Raw genomic sequence first — 24,044 nt, 5'->3', positions numbered from 1 at the left:
TACTTCATTAAGGCAGAGGCTCCTTTTCTGCAACCTTGTCCCTTCTCACACTTTTTGGAGTTTTTGGTTGCCAACCTGGGAATAGTCTTGCATAGGATAAACTCTCAGAAGGCTGCCTATGATATTCTGCTCTTCTAAGCATCCTGATGGTGGACCTGCCTTTTAGATTCTGAGAAGGAAGTTTGTAAGAAAGGAAAAGAGCAAAAGAATTAAGTTCCTGTCACCTGTGTTCTCTCTCCCTCCAACTTGCTAAATGTGGACTCTTTTAAAGAACTTGCTGAAGCTGACACCCCAGCTTGAGGTTTGCAGTCCAGGACTACAATCAGAAGAAAAGCATTCCACTGATTCCTACTTGACTAGAACAGGCACATAATCCAGTTTTCTCTGCAAGGAAAGCTGCTGTGAAATCGTGAGTATGAGTGCTTAGTTGGCATTAAATACAATCCAGGTCACATTCCACTTAATAAATCCCAGGGACCGTTCAGGAAATTGTTTTTGAACTGGGTATTGTGTTAAAGTCTGATAAGAATATTTCTTTCTAAGATACAGCAATTTAAAAAATTAATGTTACAGTGATCTAACTTACATTTTGTCTGCTCTTGCCAGTGAGTACCAAAAAGCAACTTGGTAGGATTGAGTCTTTGGGAGTTAAATTCTGGGGTCATAGGATCAATACAATACTTGCCAGACCAAGAAAGCTACTCAGACTTGTTTGTCTCAAAAGCTTTGAATTACTCTGATTGTAGCATATTCTCCTAAGCAGACTAGATGAATAGGAGAGCTAAATTACTATCACAGTTACACACTATCTACACTCACCTGCACTTTTTTTTTGGGGGGGGGATTAGCAAAGAAATTGGAGAGACCAGCTTGAGTTGGTACTGTGCTTGGTACAAGTGAGCTAGAAGCCCATTCTGTGGTATTTCCCATGGTATACAGGCTCTGTGGAGTCCTGAGGGTATTGCTCTCTGGGCTTAACTGAACCACATCTTACCTGAACCTGTTCAGATAATATCTTGCCCTTACTGTGGTGTTTTATCAGCTAAATTCCAAACATGTAATGATTTTCTTCATCCCCTCTTTAACTAGCTGCCTTTGGATCTGGATAATCACCTAGGAAAGAAGTGGATGAGAGTTGTAGACATAGATATTATATCAGGAGCATTTCAAGACAGAATTTTTCTTTCCTATGGCAGGCTTGTTGGGGCAAAGGAAATATGCTGCTAAAACTCAGATTATGCCTTTTTAAAATTAGACAAAATACAGAGTGATGTATATATATATAATTTGAATTTTTGGAAACTTTAGCTGTGTTGTCAACTTTGGAAAAAGTATCCCAGTTGTATTGTGCTGGGTTGGCATTGTACAAAAATTAACAGCCATATTGGTCTAGAAACGTCACTGTATTAAATATGTAAGGTCTTATCTACTTGGGTTTGATTACAGAAACTAATAGTCTCTAAATAAAAAAAAAATACTTGTGACTTTGACTCTTCATTCTCAGTTTCAATATCTTTTTCCTGCCTTCACTTCCCTAAACACTCAACTTATATCTCATTCTCAGAGGACCTTGCCTTCTCTTAGTTGTAGACTGTGGCACAAAGGAAGAATGGGATTCTGGGATTCAAGGAAATCAAAATTTCAGTCCAAGCCCTGATCATTTCCTAGCTTACCCTAACATATATGTATTTTTTCTGAGTCCACTTTTCTCTTGTATAAAATTAAGATAATGTTCCCCTCAAAGAGGTATTTGTGAAAATTGAATGATACCCCAGTATCATGCCTCAAATACGGTGATTAATGAAAAAATGTGTTAACTGAAAATATTTTGAAAGATTAACTTTGGTACATTTGCCTTTCAACTAGAGTTTTGACGTGTATCAATAAGTGTATTAAGGGATTTCATATAAATTAAATCGTTTCATTTAATTACTCAAAAATGAATGCATTTCTAAAGGTAGAACTTCAATTTGGGGATAAGTCCTAAAACTTGGGCCAGTTTATGACATTTCTGTGTCCTCTTGATAATTAAGAAGGTGTCAAGAATCTAGTCCAGTACTCTTGCCTGGAAAATCCCATGGACGGAAGAGCCTGGTAGGCTGCAGTCCATGGGGTCGCGAAGAGTCGGACACAACTGAGTGACTTCACTCTCACTTTTCACTTTCCTGCATTGGAGAAGGAAATGGCAACCCACTCCAGTGTTCTTGCCTGGAGAATCCCAGGGACAGGGGAGCCTGGTGGGCTGCCATCTATGGGGTCACACAGAGTCGGACACGACTGAAGTGACTTAGCAGCAAGAATCTAGAAATGAGAATTTAGGATTCATCTCATTAGAAATTTTCACTTTTGTAAAATCATGTGTCATGGAATTGAAGTCTTGAGAGCTGTCCAAAGAGAATAATTATTATATATGAAAGCAAACCCAAAGAATAAGTATCTGTGGATAGAATTTACCTACACCTAAGGGAAATAAAAGATATGGAGACTTTCTTCCTTTCTGCTCTATTGAAACTTCCTTGCCAGTGTTTAGCAGAATGATACAGCTTAAGAACAGCATATTGAGTGGGTGTTTTCAAGTGTTTTGTTTACACAGCTCAAGAGAGGAGATTGCAGAAAAAGAAAAGAAAAAAAAAAACTCTATTGCAGTCAGAAATAAAGTGGATCGGTCAAAGATCTTGAAAGAATTTACAATATCCCCACACTAACTGGACTTCAAGAAGCTCCTTCACTTGAATTGACACCCTTATGTTAACATTTAAATTTAGACAACATTTAGAAAAACATTCAACCTTCCATTGTCCCAATTTACAAAAGATAACTAATAAGGCTCAATGAGTCTGCCTGGGTCAAAGTGTTGAAAATCTTCCTTTGATCACAGTAACATCTCTCTTTATTTATATGCTTTTTAAATACATTTGAGTTCTCACCACTTCCAGCATTTGTGATCCATTGAGAATCTCTCAGTCTCACTGTTCTTAGTCTGCTCTTCAGTAAAAAAATGAATTGTAATACTTGTACTACTCACCTCACTGAATTATTTGGGAAGATGATTAAAGATAATATAAGCAAAGGCACTTGATACCAACACACTGTAGCAAATTATAAAAGTGTCCACAGTTTTTTTTTCCTTCCTTGTAGCCATTTACTCTTTGCTATGTGTATTTGCATCTTTTCCCATCATGAAGCACATTTTCCCTCCTCTAGAAGCTGGACTGACCTTTTGGCTTGTACTGACCAATAGAATGTGTCAGAAATCACACTGTAACAGTTCTGACCCACCGAGCCTCAACAGACCTTGCAATTGTCTGATCTCAGGGACTGGGGATAGGGAGGACGTGGTTAAGGTCCCTGTGAGCCAGGTCAGTTATGAGTAGCTAAGCCTAGATCCTCAGCACTCCCTGCTCAATTCAGACTCACGAGCCAGCTGTATATGGACTACAGAGCTGATGACAGGACAACTCTAGAAGTTTTTGATTATGCTTTCTTTTTATGATGGTGGTTGGCATCTTTAAGGAGTTAAATATGTGTTTGTAGAGGCTGAGACACGGAACGGTCCATGGGACAGAATCTGGCCTAATTCGTTAAATTATGGACCTTAGAATTCTTGTTAACCTCCCATGTAATTCTCCACAGTCACATCCTCCTGCCCTTAACAGTTCATTAGAAACTCAATTATATTATTCAGGAATGAGTTCTTTCCTCCAAAGCACCTGAAGTCCTCATGCAGTGAGAGCAGGGGTTCCAGATAAAGGCTTGCATTTTTATGAAGTGTCAGAAAACTCTTGTAACTATAGAAAAACACATAAAATATCCCTCCTACAAGGGGAGAATAAACAAGCTTTTACTCCCTGTGATTTCTATCACTAGTATTTTTTCTAATAAACAGGTGAATTGTTAGGAGAGAGAAATAAGAGGAGTACTGCTTATGAGTTAAAAACAGATTAAGAGTGGCATAGTGGTACCCAGGGAAGAAGATAGAGAGAAGGAAATGGGCTGATGCTCTGGGTCTGAGAGAGAGCAGACAGCTGAGCCCAGTAATGGGACCCATTTAAGGCATCAGAGGGGACATGGGAAGGACTGCCATGACCAAGATGCTGCTGCAGTTATGCCAGCTCAAGCCAGCCCAGAGGACCCCACATGGCACCCTAGTTTAGAAGAGGCAACTTACCCATTCAGGCCTCTGCTCTGCCCTCACATTAACTCTCCATTCATCCTCCTCTAGGGTACCCCATCGTGATCTTCAGCCCTGGAGAATATGCTGCTCCCTGGCACCACTCCTGGACAGTGAGCAGGAAGAGAGGAAGGCGTACAACAGAGCTGCTGCTCCACTTATCAGAAGGTGAGCAAGTCCAGGGCTTGGGGCCAGACTCAGGACATCGATGAACTCCAAATCAAGGGCAGAGGAGAATGAAAACCATGACTATCCTCTTATAAACGGACACTGGGAAGTACTACTCCCTCCCTGACCCTCCATAAAGTCCTCCAGGTCATTCCAGGCAGCATTGAATCCTATGTCAACCACAACTTACACTCAGTATGGTCTCCCCATTTCATATTCAATCCTTCTTCCAGATGAAAGGCTTTAAAATACATGTAGCAGCTATCATCCCCTCTCTGTCTTCTTTCCTCTGGGCTAAGTTTCCCATGATCTTTCAATTAGAAAATAAGTATGCCTGAATGGAGCCATTTGAACAAAACTCCCAGTAGCCTCACTGAAGCAGGGAACCCATCTGTAACTAACAGTAAACATTAAATAGGGAAATCCCTTTGATACTGTCTGCAAGACAGCCATCAACACAGTGGGCCCTGGTAAACAAAGTCATCAGCATTAAACTGATAAAAATTAGACAAATTAAAAAGCTACTCCCGAGTGAACGAAAGATTGTTTTTTCTTACAAGTGAACTGTCTGGGATTGTTCAAAATGTAAGCCCTTTGAAGGCAGAGCCAGCATTTCCTATTACTTCCCTGAGACCATCCTGCCCAGATGTGTACACATGGTTTTCACTTAGTGCATCCTTAGGGAGATGTTTGTGAATTGAATGTATGCTCTGTCTCCCTTCCATCATCTTTAAAGTCAGAGGACAGAGGTGTCTACAAAAGGCTGCAATGGGGTACATATTTGTGCTGAGAAAATGACATGCTGAATGGTGGGACTCCAAGATGGAATAAACTCACTTTTATGCAGAACAACCGAATTCACAGACTTCCACACAGCCCTAATGAAACTCTACTTTGCATTTGATTAATACTGGAATTATAAACGTGAAAATGTACATGAACTTTAATTGCAGAGAGTCTTAGAATCCCATTTTCCAAAGGAATCTATATAATCAATAGGATAACAATTTTTCCAGTTCTAATTAAAAAATGTTGGCATACATCACTGCATAAGCTTAAGGCATAAAGTATGATGGCTTAATTTACATACATGATGTACGACAGTAGATTCAGCTAAAATTCATCTTATATGGATCTGGTGAAAAGGAAAAAATGCCTTCTTTTGAGGAGAATTCTTAGGACTTACTACTCTCTTAACAACTTTCTCCAACTCTTTGTGACCCCATGGACTATACAGTCCATGGAATTCTCCAGGCCAGAATACTGGAGTGGGTAGCCTTTCCCTTCTACAGGGGATCTTCCCAACTCAGGGATCGAACCCAGGTCTCCCACCTTGCAGGCAGAGTCTTTACCAGCTGAGCCACAAGGGAAGCCCAAGAAACTGGAGGGGGTAGCCTATCTCTTCTCCAGGGGATCTTCCCAGCCCAGAAATTGAACTGGGGGGTCTCCTGCATTACAGGCAGATTCTTTACCAACTGAGCTATCAGGGAAACCCATGTCATACAGCAGTGTTAGCTATAGTCACTGTGCTGTATGCTACATCCCTGGTTACTTATTTATCTTATAGCTGGAAGTTTTCACCCTTTGACCACCTACTCTAATTCCCCTCTCCCTCCCTTCCACCTCTAGTAACCACTCTTTTTTTTCTCTTTTTCTGAGTTTCGTTGTTTTTGGTTCCACATATAAGTAAGGTCATATACTATTTGCCTTTCTCTGAATGACTTATTTCACTTAGCATAATACTTTCAAGATTCATCCATGTAGTCACATATAGTAGCATTATCTAGCTTTTTTATGGCTGAATAATAATCCTGTGAGTGTGTGTGTGTGTGTGTGTGTGTGTATACCACAACTTCTTTATCCATATATAGTATCCATACCCAGTCACATATACTGAATATATTTTAAGATGACATTTGCTGCTGTTGGGAGAACAAGGGGCAGGAATGTAATCAGTTAAAAGTTATAGCAATTGCCTGAGTGAAAGGTAATATTGACCTGTGCCATGATGATGACAGAGATGATGAAGCACAGTAGACAGAGTTAAGGTACATGTTAGTGGATTTGGCTGGTTATTATTAGACATTGTGGGTAGAGACGAGGCATGTTTGAAAAAGGCCGCTTGAGTTTCTGACTTGTATATCAAAGAATTTCAAAGGAATATCAAAGGAACATGAAAGGGAGAGTGTCATATTCTTCATGGTTAATCCCCCCAATTCCTTCTTTCAAAATGATTGATAAATCCAAGCCAGTAGCCCTAAATAAGGCATGTTCCTCTCCTCTACCTCTCACTCCCCACTGTCCCAGGGTAGTCGGGGGGGTGGAGTGTCTTAGAAAAATGTGAGATGGGGGAAGTTTGGGGTTTTCCTAATGACTGAGAAATGTTACTGATATTTTTCATCCAGTGTTCCAGAATGGTAAACATCCTGAGATGCATAAGACAAGATGACAAAACAAAGATGTGAATTGTCTGTCTTGCCTGAAGCACCAATACACCCTGTTGAGAAACCGTGGCCGAGGCCTCTTATGACAATCTCATTCCACACACTAATAACCTGAGACTCTGTTTTACATAAGGAGAAATGTGCTAGAGACCTTCCATGAAAGGTTCCTCCTTTCTCACAAGAGAGAGACAAAGGAAGAAAGGGCCCCCTTTTCCCTCTGAACAGTGTTTTCCCTCTGAACACTGTTTAGATGTGATATCTGGAACTTCTGCAGACATCTTAGGAACAAGAGGCAGACCTGTCTGAGGGTAGGGCTAATGAGGATGAAAGAACAAAAGAGTGAAAACAAATAGGTCCTTGGCAACTTCACTGAGCTGCTGAATCAAATAATCTCAGTTCCCCAACCCCAATCATGATGCTAGATAGCAGTCTCCTTACAGTTTCAGTCAGTTTGAGCTGGATTTTTTTGTTGTTGTTACTTGAGTAAGAAACACCCTAAATAATAGAAGAAGGAAACAGGTTTAGGAGTTAAAAAAAAATTGAGTCCCATTTTATGATAGAGTGGGATGAAACCAGGTCGTTAAATATGTGGGTTTGGAGGGCATAAGCAAAACTGGACCTATCCTTAGTATCAACAGTGGCAGGATGTGTGTAATGAGTATATCAATATACATATTGTGACCCAGACCTTCACAGTTTACACCATTAAAGATGGCATACCTAAAGTCACTGAGCATTTCAATGAATTGTTCTGGGCTCTTCCTACAGTATAGGCAAGATAATCACTCATCTCAAAGTCTTGAGGCCATAGATTTATTTATGTGTTCTGATTGTTGCATGGGTACTTGGTTGCTTCTCCCATACTAAATCATAATCTGATGAAATTATTTAATCCATATCCACCATACCACCAAATAAAATGCAAGGCGCTCAGCAGGTACTAAACAAGTGTTCACTGAACTAAAATTGCTCAAAACATCTGATTCATTTTATAGTTGTTATACATGAAGGATAATTTTGTGAAATGTATCATGTGTCTTAACCTAAAGATTGCAAACTGGAAACCCACAGGTATGTAACTGTGTGGCTTAATATTTCAAAAAGTTTGAATTATACAGTCACCAATATTTAAATAGTGGGAGATTTCATCTTAAAATCTGGATGGTTGCTTCAGCTGATGATCTGTTAGCAGTGGTCCCATCTTTTTGACCATCAAAGTACTAGAGCTGAGTAAAGGGCACTGCCCTCCCTCCCGCATCTTCAGTAGGCAACCTCACTCATACTTGAGTGAGTTCCCCATACTTAATCTCTGTACAATCAATGGGTCGAACAAAGTGATCTTGTTCTAACGTGGTGTGCATCTGAAAGCCTGTTTTTATCAACAGAGGAATGGATAAAGAAGGTGTGGTGCATACTTAAAATGGAATATTACTTAGCCATTAAAAATAATTAAATAATACCTTCTGCAGCAACATGGATGGACCTAGAGATTATCATGCTGAGTGAAATAAGTCAGACAGAGAAGCAGAACTATCCCATCAGTTCAGTCGCTCAGTCGTGTCCGACTCTTTGCGACCCCATGAATCGCAGCACGCCAGGCCTCTCTGTCCATCACCAACCCCCGAAGTCTACCCAAACCCATGTCCATCGAGTCAGTGATGCCATCCAACCATCTCAATCTCTGTCATCCCCTTCTCCTCCTGCCCTCAATCCTTCCCAGCGTTAGGGTCTTTTCCAATGAGTCAACTCTTCGCATGAGGTGGCCAAAGTATTGGAGTTTCAGCTTCAACATCAGTCCTTCCAATGAACACCCAGGACTGATCTCCTTTAGGATGGATTGATTGGATCTTCTTGCAGTCCAAGGGACTCTCAAGAGTCTTCTCCAACACCACAGTTCAAAAGCATCAATTCTGCGGCGCTCAGCTTTCTTCACCATCCAACTCTCACATCCATACATGACCACTGGAAAAACCATAGCCTTGACTAGATGGACCTTTGTTGGCAAAGTAATGTCTCTGCTTTTAAATGTGCTATCTAGGTTGGCCATAACCTTCCTTCCAAGAAGTAAGTGTCTTTTAATTTCATGGCTGCAATCACCATCAGCAGTGATTTTGGAGCTCAAAAAAATAAAGTCTGACACTGTTTCCACTGTTTCCCCATCTATTTCCCATGAAGTGATGGGACCAGATGCCATGATCTTAGTTTTCTGAATGTTGAGCTTTAAGCCAACTTTTTCACTCTCCTCTTTCACTTTCATCAAGAGGCTTTTTAGTTCTTCTTCACTTTCTGCCATAAGGGTGGTGTCATCTGCATATCTGAGGTTATTGATATTTCTCCTGGCAATCTTGATTCCAGCTTGTGCTTCTTCCAGCCCAGTGTTTCTCATGATGTACTCTGCATATAAGTTAAATAAGCAGGGTGACAATATACAGCCTTGACGGACTCCTTTTCCTATTTGGAACCAGTCTGTTGTTCCATGTCCAGTTCGAACTGTTGCTTCCTGACCTGCATACAGGTTTCTCAAGAGACAGGTCAGATGGTCTGGTATTTCCATCTCTTTCAGAATTTTCCACAGTTTATTGTGATCCACACTGTCAAAGGCTTTGGCATAGTCAATAAAGCAGAAATAGACGTTTTTCTGGAACTCTCTTGCTTTTTCGATGATCCAGCGGATATTGGCAATTTGATCTCTGGTTCCTCTGCCTTTTCTAAAACCAGCTTGAACATCTGGAAGTTCACGGTCACGTATTGCTGAAGCCTGGCTTGGAGAATTTTGAGCATTACTTTACTAGCATGTGAGATGAGTGCAATTGTGCGGTAGTTTGAGCATTCTTTGGCATTGCCTTTCTTTGGGATTGGGATGAAAACTGACCTTTTCCAGTCCTGTGGCCACTGCTGAGTTTTCCAAATTTACTGACATATCGAGTGTAGCACTTTCACAGCATCATCTTTCAGGATTTGAAATAGCTCAACTGGAATTACATCACCTCCACTAGCTTTGTTCGTAGTGATGCTTTCTGAAGCCCACTTGACTTCACATTCCAGGATGTCTGGCTCTAGGTGAGCGATCACACCATCGTGATTATCTGGGTCATGAAGATCTTTTTTGTACAGTTCTTCTGTGTATTCTTGCCACCTCTTCTTAATATCTTCTGTTTCTGCTAGGGCCATACTATTTCTGTCCTTTATCGAGCCCATCTTTGCATGAAATCTTCCCTTGGTATCTCTAATTTTCTTGAAGAGATCTCTAGTCTTTCCCAGTCTGTTGTTTTTCTCTATTTCTTTGCATTGATCACTGAGGAAGGCTTTCTTATCTCTCCTTGTTATTCTTTGGAACTCTGCATTCAGATGGGAATATCTTTCCCTTTCTCCTTTGCTTTTCTCTTCTCTTCCCAGCCATCTGTAAGGCCTCCTCAGACAGCCATTTTGCTTTATTGCATTTTTTGCACTTCTTTTCCATGGGGATGGTCTTGATCCCTGTGTCCTGTACAATGTCATGAACCTCTGTCCATAGTTCATCAGGCACTCTGTCTATCAGATCTAGTCCCTTAAATCTATTTGTCACTTCTACTGTATACTCATAAGGGATTTGATCTAGGTCATACCTGAATGGACTAGTGGTTTTCCCTACTTTCTTCAATTTAAGTCTGAATTTGGCAATAAGGAGTTCATGATCTGAGCCACAGTCTGCTCCCAGTCTTGTTTTTGCTGACTTTATAGAGCTTCTCCATCTTTGGCTGCAAAGAATATAATCAATCTGATTTCGGTGTTGACCATCTGGTGATGTCCACGTGTAGAGTCTTCTCTTGTGTTGTTGGAAGAGGGTGTTTGCTATTACCAGTGCATTCTCTTGGCAAAACTCTATTAGCCTTTGCCCTGATTCATTCTGTACTCCAAGGCCAAATTTGCCTGTTATGCTAGGTGTCTCCTGACTTCCTACTTTTGCATTCCAGTCCCCTATAATGAAAAAGACATCTTTTTACAGAATCTAAAAAGAAATGATAAAAATGAACTTATTTATGCAACAGAAACAGATTCACAGACTCAGAGGATGAACTTATGGTTGCCAGTGGAGGAAGAATGGAGGGAAGAGATAGGGAGTTTGGGATGGACATGTACACGCTCCTATATTTAAAATGGATAACCAATAAGGACTTATTGTATGGTACAGGGAATTCTGCTCAATGTTGTGTGGTAGCCTAGATGGGAGGGAAGTTTAAGGGAGAGTGAATACAGGTACATGTATGGCTGAGTCCCTTTGCTGTCCACCTGAAACTATCACAACATTGTTAATCGACTGTGTGCTAATATGCTCAGTCGCTTCAGTTGTGTCTGACTCTTTGTGACCCCATGGACTATAGCCCACCAGGCTCCTCTGTTCATGGGATTCTCCAGGCAAGAATACTGGAGTGAGTTGCCTTACCCTTTTTCAGGGGATCTTCCTGACCCAGGGATCGAACCTGCATCTCCTATGTCTCCTGCATTGCAGGTAGATTCTTTACCCACTGAGCCACTTGGGAAGCCTGTTAATTAGCTGCATTCCAATATAAAATTGAAAGTTTTTAAAAATAAATAAAAGCCTGTTGTTATAATAACACAGTAAATTAGTGAAATTTCGGATTGCTTTTTCCCTTCTGTCCATCACTCCTGAGTATTCAGCCATAATACTGTCTGTCCCTAGTTTTAACCTACGTGTAATACCTGGTGAAAATAGAACAGTGAGAGTTGTTCTATTCAGCTGCCACATGGTTTGGTTAAAGATAAAACCCACATTTTCTCCTGTTTACCACAAGAGAGTACCTTCCATTAGTAAGGTGAAAATCTAATAAACCAGGTAAAAACCAAGCAATGCTGAAATGACTCAACCAGCAAGGACATAAACAGACTCACCTCTTCATCTTACTATAGAAAGAGAAATAGCTTTAAAATAGTTTTTACCTGTGTGTTGATCCATTCAAAATTTACTTATAAGTCAAGATAAATGCAATAATATTTATTATTAGATTAATAATAGCTCAACTGGATACTATGAACTTTATACATGACTCCTTATTTTCTTTTTTGATGAAGGAGTATTATTACCTATTTTCAGTCCCCTCGAGATACTCTAAGGATGCATTTTCCAGCTTTCATACCATCCTGCTGTTCTATTCACTCTGTTGCACTAACGGTCCACCCTCATTGAATCCATTTGAAAGACACACAGTGAGGTGAGGTGAGGTGAGACATCAGGATTTCAGCTTATTTTCCCTTCTCATCTAAGGTTTACTAAAACAAAATGAAGCCATGGTCAATAGCTGTATTAAGCAACAATTGTACACTTTGTACAGGGGTACCTAGGGCCATCCTCTTAACTCTAGTAACCGAGTATCTAAAAGCGTCTTTTGCAAAGCACTATATTTAAAGGCTTTGTATTGACACCTAGTAGATGATACTGATGTAGAAAAGGAAGAGTTGGTGTTTCTAACTGCAGAGAAAATAGGAAGCCAACCCCTGTGAACAATGAGTTAGACAAATACCCTTTATGTCATTTATATAAAGCAAGGCAAAAAAAAGTAGGGAAGGAGAAATGTAAATCAGCTGCTTAGATGGTCATGGAAACACCGTGACTGTTAAGGCTAGCTTACAATAAGGATGAAAAATGAGATCACGACTCCATTTATCTTCAAAAATTTCTTTTGCTCTCTTGAACATACAATATCCTGATGCATTTACTTCACAAATATAATGCACTGTTTTTTATCCTCACTCAACAATGTGCTTAAACAGAGTGTGCAGTTAGGGATAGACAGACAGCAATAAGTAGCGATAGAGAGAATGATCTTTTATTCATTTAAAACGTTAAAGAAAAGATGTCTAAGTTTTATGATTATGTTGACTTGAAAATTCTTTTCAGCTATGAAGGAAGGTATTTAAAATGAGAATGCATTCTAAAGTTTTCAAGTGTAATTATACCAAAGAACAATTACATAAAACAAATCTCAACTTCCATATATAAGGAGAGATACCTTTTACTAAGATACTTGGAAAAGAGGCTTTAGCTTCTGCATTGTCTAAGCACTGAAGCTAGGATGCGATGTGATTCATGGGCATAACATTATCCGGAATGAGGCTTCATTATTCTGTATTCTCCTTACACCCTCCCTCGAAGAGACAACAGAATATCCAATAAGGTTGAATCAATAGAAAAGACAAATTAGCGCTGGCGAAATGCTTACTTGCCTTTGTCTCAGACATGGAGTTAAAGTTTCAAGACGCTTACTTTATCTACATTTTGATAAATTCCTTTCACAGCCATATTTTCTACAATTTTGACCTGGTTCTGCATTGTTTTTAAGCTTCAAGAATAGAGTTTGAATCCCATTATTCCAAATTGATTAATCTTTTCTACACTTATTTGAAGAATGTAAGTATCTACTCTGAGTATGAAGTATATATTATTGATGTAATCTAGAATATAGTGATGGGGTCCATTATTATAACTTTATTCTGGAGCAAATTACTATATGGCATGTATAGACATATGTGTTCAAACCAAAAATTTGTCCTATGAATTCTTTGGTTTAGAAATTTCTAGTGATTTAATAATATATTCTTAAGAAGCAGGTTCAAAAACCAGGGTTATATAATTAAAAGAAGATAAAGAACAAAACCATCACTGTTTAGGTCTTTGCTTGGATTAATAAAATATATTTCAAATATTTAAGAGCTTTCAACCTTATTTTAAAAGTAAAATGTGGTGAAATACTTAAACGTTTTCAGAGAATTACATACGTTGGCTGCTTGATACTTTTATCTCTCCACACATTCATTCATTCAATGTTTATTGAATCATTACTACATACTAGGACCCAACAGAAGTTTTAAAAATACCAATTGAATGACATTTTCCATAATCATAAAATATATAGAGACACATTGCTCTTATGTTCCTGTGTCTGTTCATAAAAAATATAAAACATGTATTGATCTACTTAGCCAGCCAAGGAAGTAAGCAGGGTAATAGTGTATGGCTTAGCACTTTTGCTACCTAGAGAGAAAGCTTTGGAGCTGCCACCTCCCTAGGGGAGATGCTGTCACATTTGCCTTTCTGGGAGGGATTAAGAAAGCCAAAGCAGCTGAGACCCATTTTCAAATATAAAACTGGCATGAAAGGCTTTATGTGAATGACTAAAATGCTAAGTTCAAATAAGCTGGAAGAGCCTAAGAAGGGGAGGCATTAGTCTTGGTGTTAAACCAAAGAAAATTGATTAGATCATGAAATTGGCAGGTTTAACTTCTGATCCGGTAAGCCTAGGAAAATGAAAAACAAAGATCTGTACCTTTATTCATCAGTGTTCTTGCATATTATAGCCAGAAGATGATAGGAACTGAAGGCTATATAAGAAATGCCCTAGGCCCAACTAAAATAATCAATATTATGATTTGGGTTAAACAGCTTTCACTTTCCAAAATTTTAGACAATTTTTGGTATATCCTATTTTTGAAATTTAAAAGATGAGATTTTTGCTAAGACAAGGTAGCATTTGTCACTTTCTATCCCTTTGTCATCTCCTACTGGGAGTAGCCCTTCATTGGTTAAGTGACACTTTCAGGAAAAAGTGTCTATATCTTCATACAGAAAAAGAGTTTAATGTCAACTTACAACAGGTTTTTACGTTATATTCTTAGATATCAAAGTATTTTGGCCCTTTGTTTAAATTTGGATTACAGTCAAATGACATTGCAAAAGCCCTAGGAATTTAGTGTGTATGTGTTAGTCCCTCAATCGTGTCCAACTCTTTGCAATCCCATGGACTGTAGTCCACCAGGCTCCTCTGTCCATGGGATTCTCCAGGCAAGAATACTGGGGTGGGTTGTCATTTCCTTCTCCAGGGGATCTTCCCAAAACGGTGATCAAACCCAGGTCTCCCACATTGCAGGCAGATTCTTTACCGGTCTGAGCCACCAGGGAAGCAGGAGTTTAGAGTGGGGTCAAATTACAGTGAAAATAATTAGACAACCTTGTTATACTTCCTGTCTTTCTATAGTCAAGTGATGATAGTAATGATTATTAAATTTCTAGACATACGGAAACACCACCTATGAAACAGCACTTTGATGTTTCTGAGGTATAAATTTCCTAAAACAAATACAGAAACCCAGCAATTATTGTAAGCACTTTCCACCATCACATTGCAGAAGTGTGTAGAATTAGTGAAAATAAAGAGAAACAGTATACTACTTAATAGTGGACAGCCAGAAATGTTTGTTCATGAATGCTTTGCTGATTTTTGTCAAATACAGCCTTTCACCGAACCTAGCTCCAGATTTTACATGGTATGAATGCTATAGAATACAGGTATCATTTTAATGTCACAACTTCAGGTTCTAAATAAAAAGTCATTTCTAAATTACACACATTTCGTTTACTTAGAGAAATTACATTCCAATATTTTTTGAAGGCAGTAATACGTAATTCTCATATTTCCTAAAGTTTTCTTCTGCTAAGAAACCAAAGAAACATTCCTATTCATGAAGGAAATGAAATTATTGGTGCTGGAGGATCTAGAAAACCTACTCTCTCATCTTTTCCCCTATGGGTTCTGATGAACTTGAAGAACAAATAAAGGAGACTAGATGGGGACCAAAAAAAAAATGCTGAATGGATTTAACACTCTCTAGCACTGGCTACATTATAGTACTAGTAAAGTTCCCTAATACTTGTCCTACTCTTTCCCCAAATTTTGACCTTAGGGTCTATCTTGGGAAAGGCTGAAGCTACAGAGTTATCTTAGCCAAACACCCGTGTGGAGCAAAATGGACTATAATACGCTCTGTGACACACCAGAGACCAGGGTGCATGGTGACTTCACCCACCAGTTACTACAAGCCAGTGAATAGCTTTCTAATCCCATCTCACCAACCAATATGTCAATTAGAAAGAAATCAGCCGTAGAGAGAGACATTTCCCCTTCAGTACTGCCCTCCTTTCAGGGTTTAGGGCACAAGCCACTCAAGAAAATCAAAGAAAAGATGACTAAGTATTCCCCCCAAAGCTAATTTTATTAGCGTATTTTAATTAGAAAATTTATTATAGCTATCATATTACTCATGTTTTTATGTTTTCTTGGCTGCACTGCATAGCATGTGGAATCTTATTTCCCCCACCAGGGATCAAACTCACGCCCTCTGCACTGGAAGCAGAGAATGCCAACCACTGGACCACCAGGGAAGTCCATACTCATATTGTTTAAATAAAAGAAACTCTATTATTTTGCCACAGTACTTTCCAAAATTAATAGATCACACAAGATCATCTGGCCATTTTCTCTCTTCCCCAGTGAAAGTCACTAACAATTATTGGCCATCTGTTCTTTTGACTTGATAGAAAGTCATCACAGGATGTGCAAATTGTATCAAGTATATCACTTCACACGTGCATTTGAGTATCTGTCTGGTGAGAACCCTTGTTTGTATAACGGCAGCTGAGATGATTCTGAGGGATACTGGCCCATGTGGTAACACTGGAGGAAGCTTTCTTTCAGGGGTCTTTCATGCATGGATTCACCCACCACATGCCAGGTAGTGTTCAAAGCACTGGGGCAACAGGCTGGGCCCTGTTCTTATAGACATTTTTTTTTTTTAATTATTCTTTGTTCCTCGTGGATTTTTTTGCATCAATTTTAATTTTTATGTATTTTTTGGCCATGTCTCTTAGCATGTGGGATCTTAGTTCCTCGAGCAGGGAATGAGTCCGTACCCCATGCTGTGGAAGCCAAGAGTCTTAGCCACTCTACATGTCACCAGGGACGTCCCCTCCATAGACTCTCATTCTGTAAGGTGGTAACAGTCAATAAGCAAAAGAGATGCACAAGCAAGAGAAGTTTATGTAGTGGTAAGTATGGAAAACACTAAGTCCACTTGATGTAATAGCTGCAGTCAGCTGGAAACAGGAGAAAGGGGAGGAATTTGAAGTAAGTGGTCAAGAAAGGCTCCCTAAGGAGAAATCATTTGGACTGAGAACTACAGTGAAAGGAGCCAGCCAGATCCAAAAGGGAGCACATTACAAGTCATAAGATGCGAAGGTCTAGAAATGAGAAGCTGCAGTTCCAAAGATGCAGCCTATTTTATTCCAAGAAAATTGCTCTATAAGGTGTTACCATACAGTCAAACAGCTTACTGCTTTGTAAATAACACATGGTAAACCAGTGGGAAATGGCAGACGACTAAGGATGAATCCTGTGGTGATGATCCATGATGAGGGATGAATGAGTGAACATATACCCACTCTCTACTAAATGCCAAGCACTAATAATGGTTGTTTCATACTCTGTTCCCTTTGAAGAAATATATTCATTTTTCATTCAGTGAATTTGTTTCGGGTCCCTCTGTGTGCCAGGCGCTCTACATGGCATCTGATTCAATTGTGAACCTGAAAATATTCCCAACAGGGCACTTGTGCTCAATTGAGGGAAGTTGACAATTAAAGAAACAATTGTAAGAAAAAAGAAAGAAAGAAAGAAAGAAACAACTGTGATATAGCTTGATCAGTGCTAGCAAATGAGTAAAATAAGTACTTCAAGTGGACAGGGTATTTCTCTTAGGCTCCCTGGTGAAGAGGGTCAAGAAAATCTTTCGGATGAAGTGACACTTAAACAAGGTTTTACAGATGTGCTGGAAATAGCCAGGCTGCATGCCTAGAGAAAAGAGGTTAGGAAATTATAAGTTCTTCTCCAGGTCTGGAGCCATAGAAGGTAAGAAAAACTGCTAAGAGATAAGACTGCAGGATCAGCAGTAGCAGATCAAGCAGAGCCCTATATGCTGAGCAAAGGCTTTATGTGGAAGCAACAGGGAGCCACTAAAGAGCTTTAAGCAGGGGATTGACAGACTTGTGAGTTTTTCAAAAATATCTCTAGCTTCAGTGTGGAGATTCCAAGGTGGGGAGGAAGAGAAGCAGGTTGAACACAAAGTGAACATCACCCATTCAAGTACTTTGCTATGAAAACTTGAAAACCTCCATAGAGCTGGATTTCTGCCCAATCTCACAGTGCATTGCTTTAAATGAGCTTAAACCTGACTTATAAATTTCACTCACATTTTTAATACTCACGTGGTGAATTTAATCACATGAGGTTGCATTGTATCACTTACTTCAAGTATTTTTGAAATATGCATTTTTCGCTGAGTCAGCACAGCCATATCGCTTAGCTCAGGAAAACATGTCAATCCTTATGCCCCTCAAAACTGCCATTAACACACATGGTATCAGATTTTTCTAAGTGATAAAAAATTAAATCATAACTCTTTGCAATGTATTCTAATCAGCTACTCCATTAACTTTTTTCAAATGGTGATCAATTTGGCTCCAAATGAACAGCTTCATATTCAGCTGGCTCCATGAAATCTATGAATGCAATTACGATTACAAGTTATAATTATATTACTTTCAAAAGTCACTTACAGCAATTGAACAAACTAAGGAGAAGAGATTCTTGTGTGACAGTGCAATTAAACAATATGAACTGTAAGACTCTACTTCATATTCAAAATTTTAGCTTTGATGTATTTTCTGAAAAATGATATTTTGGAACAAATGCAGACATTGTTCAGGTTGAGATTTTATGACTTTAAATTATGGGCCACCAAGCAAAATCATCAAATAATACATTATACTTCATTATATGCCAAATCAAATACATCTCGAAAAAAGAGAAATCTCTTTCAATAGGGAGGCAGGTGGAAATGTCTGCAGCAGAAAGACTGCTTGGGAAAAGCTAATTATAATTTTACGACACCTACTATGTGCTGATGCTGAAGGTGAAGGTCCAATACTTTAGCCACCTGATGCAAAGAACTGACTCATTGGAAAAGACCCTGATGCTGGGAAAGATTGAAGGCAGGAGGAGAAGGGGACGACAGAGGTTGAGATGTTTGGATGGCATCACTGACTCAATGGACATGAGTTTGAGCAAGCTCCAGGAGCTGGTGATGGACAGGGAAGCCTGGCATGCTGCAGTCCTCGGGGTCACAGAGTCAGACACAACTGAGCAACTAAACTTAACTATGTGCCAGCCACTGCACTCTTAACTGTATATATTTTGACCTGTATCATCTATTTCACCTGAATACCTGATAGAAGAACCCATCTTCCTCAGATCAGAATTCATCCATTTCAGGTAGTTATAAAAGAGACTACAACACTATTTCAATTATCCATTGCTACATAATACAGCATTCTCAAACTTTAGGAGCTTAAAAGAGCAACCACCATTAATTATCTTTCGTGATTCTCTGCACTGAGCAGGCAGTTCCACCTCTGTGGTGATGCGTAAGGTACAGGGCTAGTTGAAAGGTCTACAATGGCCGTGCTTACAGGGCAGGGAGCTGGTGTTGGCTGCCAGCTGGGAGGTCAGATAGGAATGTTGGCTTGAGGCCTTGATTCTTCTATGTGGAGGCCTCCCTATTTGGTTGCTTGGACTTTCCCACAGTACAGAAATTGTGTTTCAAGAGGGGGAATTCAAAGAGTGAGCATTCCAAGAATATAAACACACAAAGCAACACTTTAGGGATAGGTAGTATATTGCTCCCTATAAAGATACCCTTGCTCTAATCCTGCAAACCTGTGAATATGTTATCTTACATTGAAACAGAGATGGTGCATATGTGATTAAGTTAGGGTGAGGTGGGAGAATTGGCCTGGCTTATCCTAATGGTCCTAATGTAATCACGAGTCTATAAGAAGGAAGCAAGAGTAAGGGAAAATTGATAATGTTATATTGATGTCTTTGAAGGGGCAGGAAGGGGCCATAAGCCAAGGAATACAGGGACCTTTAGATCTGGACAAGGCAAAGAGATAGATACTCCCCTAGAGCCTCTAGAAGGAATGCGGTCCTGCTGAGATCTTGACTTTTGGCCCAGTGAGACTTCTGATCTATGAAATTATGTCTGTTTTGTTTCAAGCCAGTAAATTTGTGTAATTTGTTTAAAAGTCAGGAAACAAATACATTTGTCAAGTTTCTGTTGTTATTACACTAGTTAATATCCAGTGGCTAAAGCCCAAAGTCACTGGACCAAATTCATGGAGGCATGATTCATTGTAACAGTCCACTACCAAAGTCACAATCCAATACAAATACCATTTTCTTCTGAATGTTTTCTGATTTAGTTTTCCATTGATACTGTGACAAATTGCCACAAACTTAGTGACTTAGCAACAGCACAAATTCATTATCTCAGTTGCTGTAGGGCACAAGCCTGCCATGTGGTTCACCAAGCTAAAATCAAGATGAGGGCAAGGCTGCACTCCTTACCCAGAGGTCTGGGGAAGAATCAGGTTCCAAGCTCATTCATGTTGTTGGCTGAATTCACTTCCTTGGGGTTATAAGACTAAGGTCCCCATTTCCCTACAGGCTGTCAATGAGGCATGGTCCTAGCTCTATAAGCTTCTTTTCAGCCCTCACATGTGACCCCTGACATCTTAAATGACCAGCAGTGCATAGACTCCTTCTCACACTTGTAATTCTCTGGCTTTTCCTTCTGCTACATCTTCCTCCAGCTGGAGAAAGTTCTCTGCTTTTAATGGATCTTGTAATTAGACTGGCCCCACTACAATCATCTCCCCATCTTAATATCTATAACCTGAGTTACCTCTGAAAAGCTCTTTTTTTGCCATGAAACAGCATATTCACAGGTTCCAGAGATTAGGGCACGGACATGTTCAAGGTCATTATTCTGCCTACCACAGTTATCAGCAACCAGAATCTTCATGCCAAAGAGAGGTTAGAAGTGCAGCATTGATCTACTTTGTGCTCTGTCCAGAAAAAAAAGCCCTCAAAGGCACAATTAGCACAGATAAACTCATCATCATTCTGCTGTTCACTGGCTCTAACAGCATCTCCAGGAGACAATTTATGTGAGACGTTAACTCCTCCAAAATTAGTCACAGTTGGGTATTTCATAACTAGCTCTGCTCTATCATTAAGGGGAAAGGCTTCTCAAAAGAGCAACAATGCTGTTTTCTGCAACAACCACATAGACTGTCCCTCCAATGAAGAGGGACGACAACTCAAAAATCAATTGGTTCAAGCTGATCTCATAACATCCTATGGCAGACTGTGTACCTACAGTGATGGTTGCATCTTCACACTGCTCTTTATTCTCCAAGGATTTGGACCTTCTGTTCAGTATTCTGAATCTACTAGTGGCTTCTTTATTTTTTTTTTCTTTACTTAAAACAACAGAAAATTATTCTCTTACAGTTCTAGAGGCCAAAAGTTTTGAAATCAAGGTGTCAGAAGGACCCTGCTAAGAGGTCCTAAGAGGTAGAGTCGTTCTGTACCCCTCACTGTACAATCCTTGGCTCCCCCAGGTTTGTAGCGGCTCCACTCTGGTCTCTGCCTCCCTTGTCACATAGCCTTCTTTCCTGTGCATCTCTCTGTCTCTGAGCCTTCACATGGCGTCTTCCTCTTCGTATATGGACTCCAGTCATATTAGATTAAGGGCCCACCCTGGTGACTTTATTTTAATTTGGCTACAACTGTAAGAATCTATTTCCAAATAAGGTCATATTCACAGATACCTGGGCTTAAACTTCAGCATATCTTTTTGGAAGACACAGTTCAACCTATGACAAGTCTTATTCATTTTTCAAAGCTCTATCTAATACCCTTGGGAAACATACCTGCCACTGGGTGGCTTTTTTATTGATAAAAGTAATGTAATTAGAGCATCTGGGATGAGTGAGATTATCCTATGTTATACACATGAGAAATGTCTCTTACTTATAGATACATAGACTATATCTTACTTATACATATATACAAAGAGGGATAAGTAGGTAGAAGCAATAACTATACTTTTAAAAAATCCAAATGCCTTACTGATTCATTTCAAAATACTCTTAAAAATCATATTGGAGATTTAAGGACAGTCTTGAAAAACAAAGCCATAAGAATTAAGCTAAGGAATGTTGAAATAGCCCAAGTTAGTGGTGAGTGTTTTATCCTAACATTTTTATTAATTGTTATTCAATTAGAAGAGAAATATATGACTGAGCTGGAAGGAAAGAACACTTAACACTCACTTCGTATCCATGATTGCAAATTTAAATTCTGTTCCTCCAGGGAAAATTTCAGGATGCTTCCCCTGCCACCACCAATGACAGAGATGGCTTGGGACACTTTAGAACCACCTAGAAGAAGTAAGTTCAGAAGTTTTTAGTCTAACTTCATACAGTGAGGTTGAAGAGAGCCTCCTTCTGGTCAACTAAATAGAAGAGAATTTTGTTTTGCACGGAAAGTTCTTTACGTATTTTAAAGTTGAAATTGCAACCAGCTTCTCTTATTGAAAAAGTTTCTGCAGTATTAATAGAAGAAAAGCAGTGAAAATGATCACACTGTGCTACCTCAGCAGAAATGTGCCCAAACATAAATTTACTTCAAAGTGAAGAAAATTCTGCACTGTTTCAATTACCAGATAATCATTTCACACAACAGTCAAATTCCAAAGAAAACACAGCCTACACATATGTTCTCAAATTATGGGTAGATTTGGGACAAATCTTATAAGCTAGATGACTTGAAAGTGAATTTTTTAAATGACACTTTCTGTATTCAAATATTCATTAATTTGATGTAGCCTAGATGTAGAGTTCTAATGGGTTTTTTAAAAATACGAAATGCCTCACAAATCTGCATGTCATCTTTGCACAAGGGCCATGCTACTCTTCAATGTAATATATATTCCAATTTTAGTATATGTACTGCTGAAGCGAGCACTAGATTTCTAATATTTATTATAATAAATGTACTATAGGAGCATAAATCCTGGTTTATATATTTTAATTTGTAAATATATCAGTTTGATGAATGGAGTCATTTTTCTTTCCAGTCACATTAAATTACTTCCATAGCCAAATCCCTGGGGTAAGTTATGAGCTCATTCAGGAAATAGCCTGCCAAGAGAAGATTTGGCACACAGTAGGCAGTCAATAAATACTAGAAATAACATGAATTCTATTAAGGCATCCATAGTATAGATTTTCAACCACATGTAAACTCTCCAGTTGAAATGTTAAGAGCAGTCATTAGCCTCTTATCCAACACACCTGAGAGTTGCTTCCCTTTCCATTAATTGAAATGGTTTCTGGAGACACACATTAATTAGTAATAATCTAGCTTCCTGTGCAAGTAAGCAGTGCTTCCACCAATGCACTCTGAGACCATAGAATAATGATTTTAGAGTCACTGCATTCCTTGTTCCCTCAGTTTATGTTGATATTGAATTACATGTCATAATAGAAATAATCACTTATCAAGAATAATCAGGGAGGGTGAGGTTCAGATGAGTCCTTTCCCATCATCTTGGAAGGCTTCCTAAATTCTCATTCATAGCTATTGAATGCCATGGGGGAGGAGGGGTGTTTCCTGTACTAGGCATTGAGTATACAGATGGGAAAAGATGTGATTCCTGTCCTCAAGAAGCTTCTAATCTAGTAAACAGAAGTTTAAGCTCATAAGTACAACAAAACATTACACTAATTGCTGAGAGAAAGAATGAAAATATCAATAAGGGGCCTTCCTGGTGGGCCAGTAGCTAAGACTCTGCGTTCCCAATGCAGGGGGCTGGCTTCCGTCCCTGGGAGGGGAACTAGACCCTACAGGCTGCAATGAAGATCAAAGATCCTGTGTGCAGCAACTAAGACCCAACCAAGTAAATAAATAATATAAATATTACACACAGACACACACAGATGAGGAAGCTGTCAGTTCAGAGTTAGATCTAGGTGAGGAAAGCTGGAAAAAGCATTCCCATCATACCTGAGCACATCAGTTCCCTATTGTAAAAGGCATCTAAATGCTCCATCTTCCTGTGAGAGCTGTAGGAAATATACAGCATACTAACGCATATATATGGAATTTGAAAGATGGTAACAATAACCCTATATGCGAGACAGAAAAAGAGACACAGATGCATAGAACAGTCTTTTGGACTCTGTGGAAGAAGGTGAGGGTGGGACGATCTGAGGGAATAGCAATGAAACATGTATATTATCATATGTGAAACAGAACGCCAGTCCAGGTTCGATGCATGAGACAAGTGCTCAGGGCTGGTGCACTGGGATGACCCAGAGGGATGGGGTGTGGAGGGAGGTGGGAAGGGGGTTCAGGATGGGGAACGCATGTACACCCATGGCTGATTCATGTCAATGTATGGCAAAAACCACTACAATATTGTAAAGTAATTAGCCTCCAACTAAAGTAAATAAATTAATTTTTAAA

General features: G+C 39.3%; 1 non-coding gene across 1 annotated transcript; it reads right to left on the bottom strand.

Annotated features, from left to right (window-relative positions):
• Positions 1-22,430: 22,430 nt before the first annotated feature.
• Positions 22,431-22,541, bottom strand: LOC145504054 (U6 spliceosomal RNA). The gene has a single exon (XR_014052042.1). It is a non-coding gene; the product is annotated as a U6 spliceosomal RNA (small nuclear RNA).
• Positions 22,542-24,044: the final 1,503 nt, after the last annotated feature.

This window comes from Giraffa tippelskirchi, chromosome 4 (assembly GCF_054371585.1).
Source record: "Giraffa tippelskirchi isolate mGirTip1 chromosome 4, T2T-mGirTip1v1.2.pri, whole genome shotgun sequence".
Lineage (NCBI taxonomy): Eukaryota > Metazoa > Chordata > Mammalia > Artiodactyla > Giraffidae > Giraffa > Giraffa tippelskirchi.
Note: the sequence above shows the minus strand (reverse complement) of the source record. Positions and strands in the feature narration are given on the sequence as shown.